Source organism: Cyprinodon tularosa, unplaced genomic scaffold, assembly GCF_016077235.1.
Source record: "Cyprinodon tularosa strain WSP-4 unplaced genomic scaffold, ASM1607723v1 ctg720, whole genome shotgun sequence".
Lineage (NCBI taxonomy): Eukaryota > Metazoa > Chordata > Actinopteri > Cyprinodontiformes > Cyprinodontidae > Cyprinodon > Cyprinodon tularosa.
The window spans coordinates 55,734-65,000 of record NW_024039475.1 but is presented as its reverse complement, the minus strand read 5'-3'; the positions used below and the strand labels follow the sequence as shown (position 1 = coordinate 65,000).

The 9,267-nt window shown below is 44.8% G+C and overlaps 1 long non-coding RNA gene across 1 annotated transcript in view; it reads right to left on the bottom strand.

Annotated features, from left to right (window-relative positions):
• The window catches only part of LOC119772634, a 32,810-nt gene extending 23,753 nt beyond the window's left edge, over nucleotides 1-9,057 (bottom strand). The window contains exons 1-2 of the long non-coding RNA XR_005279287.1: nucleotides 8,767-9,057; nucleotides 7,940-8,022 (exon numbers count right to left, since the gene is read on the bottom strand). This is a non-coding gene — a long non-coding RNA (uncharacterized LOC119772634). The remainder of the gene's footprint in view (nucleotides 1-7,939; nucleotides 8,023-8,766) is intronic.
• Nucleotides 9,058-9,267: the final 210 nt, after the last annotated feature.

Here is a 9,267-nt window from a genome sequence, read left to right as displayed (position 1 = left end):
TTCGCCTCGCCTCATCTCACACGCTCACTCGCCACAACTCCCCTCGCTCAGATCCCACTTTAGTCCACGCCGCTCTCTCGTTTCCCTTTCGCCGCCCCCCCTCCACCCCCCCAACCCCCCTCCTCGCCACTGTGCCGTTCTATCTTTGAATTCCCCCACAGAACAACGACCTTTCCCTGTGGTTCTTACAAATCACTGCAATAAATCCTAACAACATGAAAGCACACACTCTCCTGCTCGGACTTTCTCACAAACACACACTTTATGTTTTTTTAATACGGATGGGTGGAGGCTTTATGTTCCTTACTGATGCAGATGTCATGCACCTCTGGACCCAGATTACTCATCTTCATCTTCAGCAGCTAAGATTAGAACTTTTTCCTCTTGGTAATGTCCAATTAGCTCCGAGTCTGACGGTTTTACTGTCTTTGCCTTAAAATGATCATTCTGACTCCCTTTTAATGTTTTTTTTAACCATATAACATCAGATTCCAGCAGCAGATCCCTGTGAGGCAGAGACATGAATTCACATGCTGGACCCCTGGTTGGGGCCAAAATGCCTGCTACCTGTGTAGTCTGAAGAAGTCCAGAAAACGTACTGGAGTTGTAAATATCTGTGAATCTCTCCAGAGATTCTAAATATTATATTTCTTTCCTCCTTTCATCAATTCCTTCCTTCTGCTCCTATCTGTCCTTTTCCTTTTACCATTTCTTTGATGAGTTTCCTTTCTCCCTCCTATCTTCCCTCCATTCCTTCCTTCCTCATATCCTTCATCTTAATCATTTCCCTTCTTCCCTGTGTGCTTCCACCTCTCCTTTTCTGCTCATTCTGGTTCAGGATCCTCTGTGTCCTTCCTCCCTTTTCTTTTTTTTACTTTTTCTCCAGTGTTCTTTCCTTGTTTCATTCCTTTCTACCACATTTCCTATCTTCGTTCCTTTCTCTATCTAAATATCTCTCTTGCAGAGTCCATAAAGGCCCAGAAATAGCGGTAATCCTAATCTCTCATATCTTTATTTTTTAAAATAAATACATTAAGAACTCTAGAATATGTATCTATGGAAAAGTTGGGAATTTTCTGATGAGAGCTGCTTAGGAGCCCCGAAACTGACCTGAATAAAACCTAAACAGGAACAGGTAAGCACTAACTGGGTCACATACGGTATTCATGCACAAAATAGGGCAAAATCCATACAGTTAGTCTGACGTTACCATTATGCTGGTTCTATAACCGCACCCAGAACAGTCAACGTTCCTGTACACACAGAGGCGGTCACGCATGCGCAGACGCCGCCCTGTAACCTGCATCCTTAATCAGAGCTAAAGAGTACGGTCAAATCTGCTCCTCTGGTTTCTGCAGGCTCAGCTGGATCAGGCTGGAATTATCCGCCGACCATCAATGGCCTTCACTCATCCCCACCATCACGCTTACCTACTAATCTCCAGAGGACAGAGACAACCTTCTAAAAAAGATCCTGCTCCACAGATTGTTTGGATTTTTCTTAAAATGCTCAGAAACTGTAGACCTGTTTCTAAATCAGTGCTGATAAGCAGTTCAGAATACTGATAAAGAGAAGATCTGCTTTCTGTTTATTAGCTGAGAAACAAAGAGACGCATGAATGAAAATCAACTGGAAAAATCTGGAACCTCCAATATTTGGTTTTAAAGGAAAAGTCTGGTCAGCAAGGAATAATCAATGGATCATTATCTATACCTGAAAACTAATACATTTGCAGTGATTTAATGAATTTAACATTAATCAATTAAATTCATTTCAGTTTATTTCTATAGCGCCAATTCACATCATGTCATCTCAGGTCACTTTCCAGTTCATCAGATCATCCAGTCAGATTGAGTCAAAGTTTTCTATCTAAGGAAAACCAGCTGATTGCATTTACAAGCATGCTTGTAGCGACAGGGGAGAGGAAAAACTCCCTTTTAATTGGAAGAAACCTCCAGCAGAACCAGGCTCAGTGTGAGCGGCCATCTGCTGAGGCCCACTGGGGTTCAAGGAGACAGAAGCAGACATAGAAAAAGAAGCATAGATACAAAAGGCAACTGTCAACCAGCTCCACAGGCGGCCCCGTCCAGGAAACACACAGCCAGGCAGACGAGCTCCGAGCCAGCTCCCATGTCAGAGGATGAAGAGAGCACATCCAGTTAGTCACAGTCAGAGAAACAGGACTACACTGTATCAGTAAAAAAAATTTAAACAATAATATTCTTTGAGATCACTGAGTCTGGGAGCGGCCATTTCTGCCCAAATATAGTAGCCCCTCCCTCCTGCCATCTTCCAGCAGTGACGTCACGGTGCGGTTAGCCTAGCGCCATTCTCCCCGCTTTCCAAGCTAAATCAATGGGAACTACTAGACACATCTGCAATCAACAACAATTATTGAAGATTTCCAGAGGACTTCACCATTGAAATTCACCAGAGCTATAGTGAAACTGACAATGCCCACGTGCATGGCAGCTGGATGCTGGAATACATCGGGTAAAAGTGGAAAAAAAAAAGAGTTATTCCACCTTTCTGATTCCTGATCCTCCACGGACGGGTTGGTCGTTGGATCGCCAACTTGAAGAGGGAGGATTTGCCATCGAACTTCTGGCCAGAGAAAAAACCCGTAATATGTAGCCAACATTTGGAAGAAGAATGTTTTCAAGATGACTTGGACAATAGCGCGTTGTGACAAACACCAGATACAGCACTGGGACTTGATCAACAGCCGATACCGCACCGTGACAATGTCACTAACCAGTAGGTGGCAGTAGTGTTCTTTGACAAACATGGATGCCTCCAGTAAAGCACATTCACATGAAAATTACTCTGAATTAAAAACACTGATCATTTATTGAACAGGATGGAATCATTTCAGATTTAAAGAACTTTCAGAAGTTTTTATTCCAAACATGAGCGGACTTGTTCCTAATAACATTTTGATTTGACCAGCTTCATCTAACAGACTCCTTTTTTCTGAGCAGGTCTAAATGTTGAATTCTGATTCAGACAGTCTAAGTTCAAAGAGGCGTCTGAGCGCAGTGATGCGTCCGAGAGGCCGAGCAGCCAGTCTCTGCTCCTTCCTCTTCCTGACCATCACCTCCCAGCCACGCTATCCATTAGGAAGCATTTCATCTCTGGCTCCACTTTACTGGAAACTTCTTCTGCCTACTGTCTGTGCTTCCATATGTTCCTGCATTAGCATATCCACACAAGCTCACAAAATAAAAAGAAAAGAAGAAGAATGAAGACACAAGCGTCGGAATGAAGGGAAAGAACTCTAGGCTCTCCAGGAATCAGGTCATAAAAGAGATATCTGAAACATATTGCCGGTGCGCAGAAACTGCTGATCCAGAGTTGCAGCAACATCTTTTCTGCTGCATGATTGCCTCTGCAGCAGCAAACAGACCCAACTGGGCCACACCAGGGCTGAATGCACATCCACATTGACAGACCTGCACACATGTGTAGGAAGTCTCTACATGAAGTGAAACAGTTGCAGGCTCCTGAATTTTGCTTTGAAAACTTGGACTTTCTCTCGGATGTGACGCTGGAATGTCTCCTAACCTGGGATACATACTTCTTTACATTCCATAGTTGCTCTTGTTCATATGGGCATATAAAGAAGTATGTCCCCCAAGCAGGCCACTGTCCTTGGTGGCGCATCAGTTTGGTCCCTCCTTTCCTCGGTTCCCACCGCGACCTGCCACCTATGTGTCGCCCCCACCCCTCCTTATTCAACAGGGAGGGGAAAATAGACCATCAGGACCAAACTGATCCCGGCTCTCATCTCCTCCTCACGTTGATCCCAAGGAGTTTTTCAGCTCTTGACTTTAGTTTAGAGCCTTGCCTCACTCCTGTCCTAAACAGCATCCTAACCTGACCCACTCCTGTCCCAGTCCCACTCCCAGTCCCAGTCCCAGTCCCAGTCCCAGTCCCAGGAAGCGGTTCACCTTGAGCCTCACATGTTAGAAGAGTTCAGCTGCAGCAGGATGCAGTGGGAAGGTAGGGGGTGAGGGGGGGGGAGTCAGAGAAAGAGGAGGAAGATGTTGGACTTACCTAAAGCAGATGTTGGCCAGAAGCATCCCCCCCCCCTCCCCTCCCTCCCCCTCCTGCCAGTTTCTTCAGCTCCGTCGATGCAGCAAAAGGAGAAGCAGAGCAGCGAGAGCGAACAGGAGGAGACTGGAAAGAACTGTCTTTCTTCTCCTCTCTCAGTGTCCCAGGTGCTGCCTCTGCAGTCACACCCCCCCCCCCACACACACACACACACACACACACACACACACACCCCTCTCCCTCTCTCTCTCTGAAAACTTTGGTATACGGCTGCCTGTCCCATTGCTCCTCCACCTCTCTGATCCATGAAGTGAACAGGCTGCACATGCATGCAGTGCAGTCCCCCCCCACCCCCGCCTCCCCTCCCCTCCCTGCTATATAGCATGTGCTCGCATTGTCTTCCTTTGGTTTACTCTCCTATAAAATCATCATGTGCAGCTCAGATTTCATTTCTTCTACTTTTTATTCCCTCTCTTCTCTCCATGCAGACGCCCTTGTGGCTTCAGTGAGTCCGGTTCACCTGGGACCCTCTCCTATTAGCCTCAACCACAAAGCCTTATACACAGACTCCCTATCCTACCCCCCCCCCCCTCCATCCTGAGATCAATACCAATTTATAGGCAAATGCACAAAGGCTGAGTTGTGCTTTTAATGAATTGAACCATTGCTAACGTCAGGCATCTAATAAAGGCTGAGAGGTGTTAAGAAAACCTACAGCAGCAGAAAGCATGCAGGGTAGGGGTCAGGCAGAGAGCTCGGCTCATAGATATTATTCATATGTACGCATTTTACTCTAAACATCTTACTCCACATACTTTCCTTTTCTTTAAAGGATGAATACACCTAAAAGATGTGATCTGCTTCTAGTTCTCCTGTAGAAGATTCAACTTTGAACCCATCAGAAAATAAAAGAAATAGAGGATCCATTATAACATGAGTTTTTATTTTAACTGGTTTCTTTGAAGCTAAATTGCATCAACTCTGTTTGCCTTTGGTTGGTGCGTATAGACCCAGAATTTCTAGAGCTGGTATGGAAGGAAAGCAAGAAAAAATCGGATAAATGAAGCGCTGGTTTTCCTTTGAAGTGGAAAGAGAAGCCAAACTGCTACATCAGGAAGTCTGTCACTTTCTGTGGTCAAACGCTCACCTTGAATGACAATTACAGCTAATCAAATCACTATCAAAGCTCCGATATTCTGCTGATGCAGCATTCGGCTCCATGCTGAGGTGGGAATATTTTTTATAGCAGCTTTACAAACATGTTTCCCTCTTTTATGAGCATTCAGCATGGCCTGACATGTGGAATACGCTTAAAAGCATTTAAAGTCTGTTTGCAGAAAGTATTCACAATCAAATGTATTTCAAAAGGAGGATCAATTCACATCAAAGTGGGAATGATCTGACTTAGTGGATTTTTGTCAAAAGATTTGAGTTAAAATGTAGAAAAGATGTTTGGTGTTTTGCTATTAATAGAGTAAGATAATAATGATTATAATTTATGGACCTCACATTGGAGAAATGTACCTCTGCATTTAACCCATGCCACTGGGGGAGCAGTGTGGGGTTAAGGGTCTTGCTCAGGGACCCAGAGTGGTAGTGTGTGGGAGTGGGGCTCGAACCCAGAACCTCTGGATTCAAACTTCTATGCCCTAATCACTGCATCTTTTAATCAGCTGACCAGCAGTGTGCAGGAGCCATCTATGCTCTGTACAATGCAGCATACCTCTACTGGTCTATTATTCCTCTGGCATTTAGTTTAAGATTAAAATGTAGAAACTGGATAACAAAGTAATGTTTCACTTTCCAAACATTTTTCCAATAATCCTCCACACGGGTTCCTGTTTATGTTTATCTAAATTTATTAACTCCTGTGTTTTAGACACCAACTGATAGTACATTAAGGGCAGTTCCAGAACTTTGTGATCTGCTGTAACCCCCTCCGCCCCCAGATATCCCCCTCCGTGTGTTTCTAGCAGTGTGTAACCAGTGCCATGGGGGCTGAACACATCAGACCTGCCCGCCCAGTAATTAAACTAAAAGTCTCTTCCATAAATCACGCTCGTCCTCTCGTGGCGACGGAACGAGGGTTTAGTAAATCACCGGCTGGGGCGGCTAAACGAGGAGGGCTTGGTGCGCGTGCAGCGGTCGACTCACAGACACATTAGAAAGAATGAAGTTGCTTCTTAACTCGAGCTGCACCCTGTTATCATCACCATATTCAAGACAGGGGCGACGATTTTGCAGGGAAGGACTGATAAGTGCTGTAGATTACCAGGTAAGGCGTCCATAGAGGAAGCATCTGCTCTGCTGAGCGACGCTTAGGTGTAATAGTGCTCAACTCACTTAAAACATTTTCATTTCTTTGACTCTTGTGAGCAAATTTAAGGCATTTTTTTTTAAAATACTCTTACATTTGTATGCAAATAGAATAAAACTTGGGAGGCGACAAAAAAAAAAAAAAAAAAGAAACAATTTAAGGTCAGATCTTCATACGCTTCAAAAAACACTAAAAAGTAAGTAATTAAATCGTTTTTTGCACATGACTAAAGGGATACATGAGTGTTGAGGTGGTTTAAAGTCTATTTTTTGTTCAAAACTAGAGGGGTAAACGGGTATTGACTATGGGTGTACTGGTCTGACGGGGTATGCTGGTCTGACAGGACAGCAGGCTGGGACACCCGACACTCTGCCACCTCCAGCATTTCCCTGCAAAGCCTATCAAGACTCCGGATGTTTGACAGACAGCTGACCACAGCTGATCTCCCTGGTATCTGCTAACTGGGTAAAATTAGCCAGGACAGCAGGAGACAGAAACAGGGAGGGGTGGGGGGTGAGGAGGAGGACAGATAGGAACACATGCAAGACACTTTTAGAAGCTGGCCTCTGCTTTAAACCTCCCTGAGGAGAGTGACACCTGCGGGTGTCCCGTCTATAGATAGAGCAGAGGCCTGGTTTGGAAAGCTGCTCCAGAACTAAGGTTAGAACATGGAGAGGAACTTAAGGACTTCTTCACCAGACGTCTCTGATAACAGCTGCCTGTCACCCAGGCTGACATAAAGAAATCAGCCTGTTCAGACCATCGGTCAGTCACCAACAGCCTCAAAGACTACAATCCAAAGCTCAAGCGGAGACACTGAAAGTCTCAGCTGACATTTCTGCCCAACATCACAAGTTTCACAAATTCAAAAACTATCCTTGATTTTAATTTATGATACTGACCAACGTCTGTCCCACCTGGTGCCACTTCTCTGTTAGACTGTTTCCAATTTGCGATACCTTGACGCAAACACCCCACTAACATTTTTACACAAATACAGTTAAACTTTAAAATTACCATTTAAAGTCTAAAGATATTACATTAAATCATCAAAGTATAATTTAACACATTCAAGGAGATTAGGTTAAAATCCCTTTCTTTCAAAGTTCCACAGTAGATCCTGGTTTTGGTGTGAAATAAATTCCTGCTTCAGTGTCTCCAGCCTCCCAGGGTGCATCAACATTTTCCCACGGTTTCCCTAAAACTCACAGGAATCCTTGTTTTTCAGGGGTTTACGTTTCCACGACTTCTGTCCACCAAACAACCTGACTGGGAGCATTTCCCAGAGCAACCTTGACCTTTTAACCCTAAAATTATCTTCTATATTTGTGAACATGTCATCATTTTGTTGTGTTCTCTGCTTGGAGAGTTTTTACAAAGTGGAAAAAAAAAACTCCCGCTTCCCTAATTTAGAATAAATCTCTTTTTCACACCAACAACACAGAATCTTCCTGTGAAGATGGACAATGTGAAGCAACCCCAGAAAGATGGCTCACAAAAACAAAGCAACTTGTAAAAACACGTTTTACAAATACCTAAGCACAAACGCACACACACTTCTGCACCTACCGTAGCACAGGTGATCCAGAGAGGGATGGCGGCCCATGCGGAGTAAGGCAATCGCTGCAGGCGGAGTCTCTCCTCCCTGAGAGCTGAATCAGCGATGGAGAGTTTAAGGATGCAGAGAGAAAAGGAGGAGGAGGGAAGAGGAGGAGGGAAAAGGGAGAGGAGGAGAGAAAAGAAAAGGGTCACTGGAGTTTTTCTCTTACAGGATAAAAAGGGAGGAAAAGGCATCAGACCAACAAGGAAATAAAAATAACCTTAAAAAAAAGGTAGCATCCCCTCAAAATTAAACAATACGCATCAATAAAGGAAAGGAGAATGGTTTGTGTAGAGGAGGGAGTTTGATGGGACGATGGGCACTGAAATGTGTCAGCCAGCAGCTGTCCGTCCCTTCGCATCACAACCGGGCCATGTAAAGTTAGAAGGAGAGACAGCTGATCGGACTGCCGGAGAAGGAGATGCAGCCAGATAGGCAGTGCTGACAGTGCTGAAGGACAAATCGGGAAGACGGACGGTGGGAGGGGTCGGCAGAAGGAAAGAGCGAAAGAAGAGAAGAGGAAGGCAGGGGAAAAGTAGAAACCCTGTGAATGAAAGAAATACATCAAATACAGGGAAAAGGAAGGGATGTTTGGGACCGCAGAACGGGAGGTTCTGTAAAAATGGGAAATGTAGAGAAGGTAAGAAAGGAACAATGATAAGAAAGAAAAAGAAAAAAGCTGCATGTTAGATATAAAAATCTCCCAGGTCTCCAAAGGCTCTGAGATTATGGTAATCTTTTAGTTAAAAATGTTCAAAAGGAACAAAGGAAAACAAAATTAGAAATGATCTCTTACTCTGTTCTGTCCGTCTTGTCCTTTCTGTCCGCACATTCCACTCATTGCCGTCCAGGGGTCAGCCAGGGCAGCTCCCCCAAAGTGAAGAGTTTAAAATGATCTACCCAACAATTAAAATGGTGCAGTTGAACAGTTGATGCTGTAGGAACGGTAGGTCATCTAACACCACCTCCAGGCTTCGTCTGCTTCGGTTTGTTCAGTTATTCAATTCAGAGTCCAAACTGGGCAAAACCAAAGTGACAACGGGAACTTCAACATAAGGGAGGAGGAGTAGTGGAGAGGAAAGCCCTTCTGTCCCAACGCCTTTATACCAGGGTAAGAACTGGACACCCCCCCCCCCCCCCCCCCACTGGCACACTTTCATAGCCCTGCTCCACGGCCTTATTTAGTGAGGGGTAGCAAAAATAGACTCCCAAGGGCTGTATGGTCGGGGTAAGAGGGTAGGCAGGGTGTAAGGAACCAGGAGGTGCCAAAGGGGTGGGGTTAAAGCCTGTTAGGTGG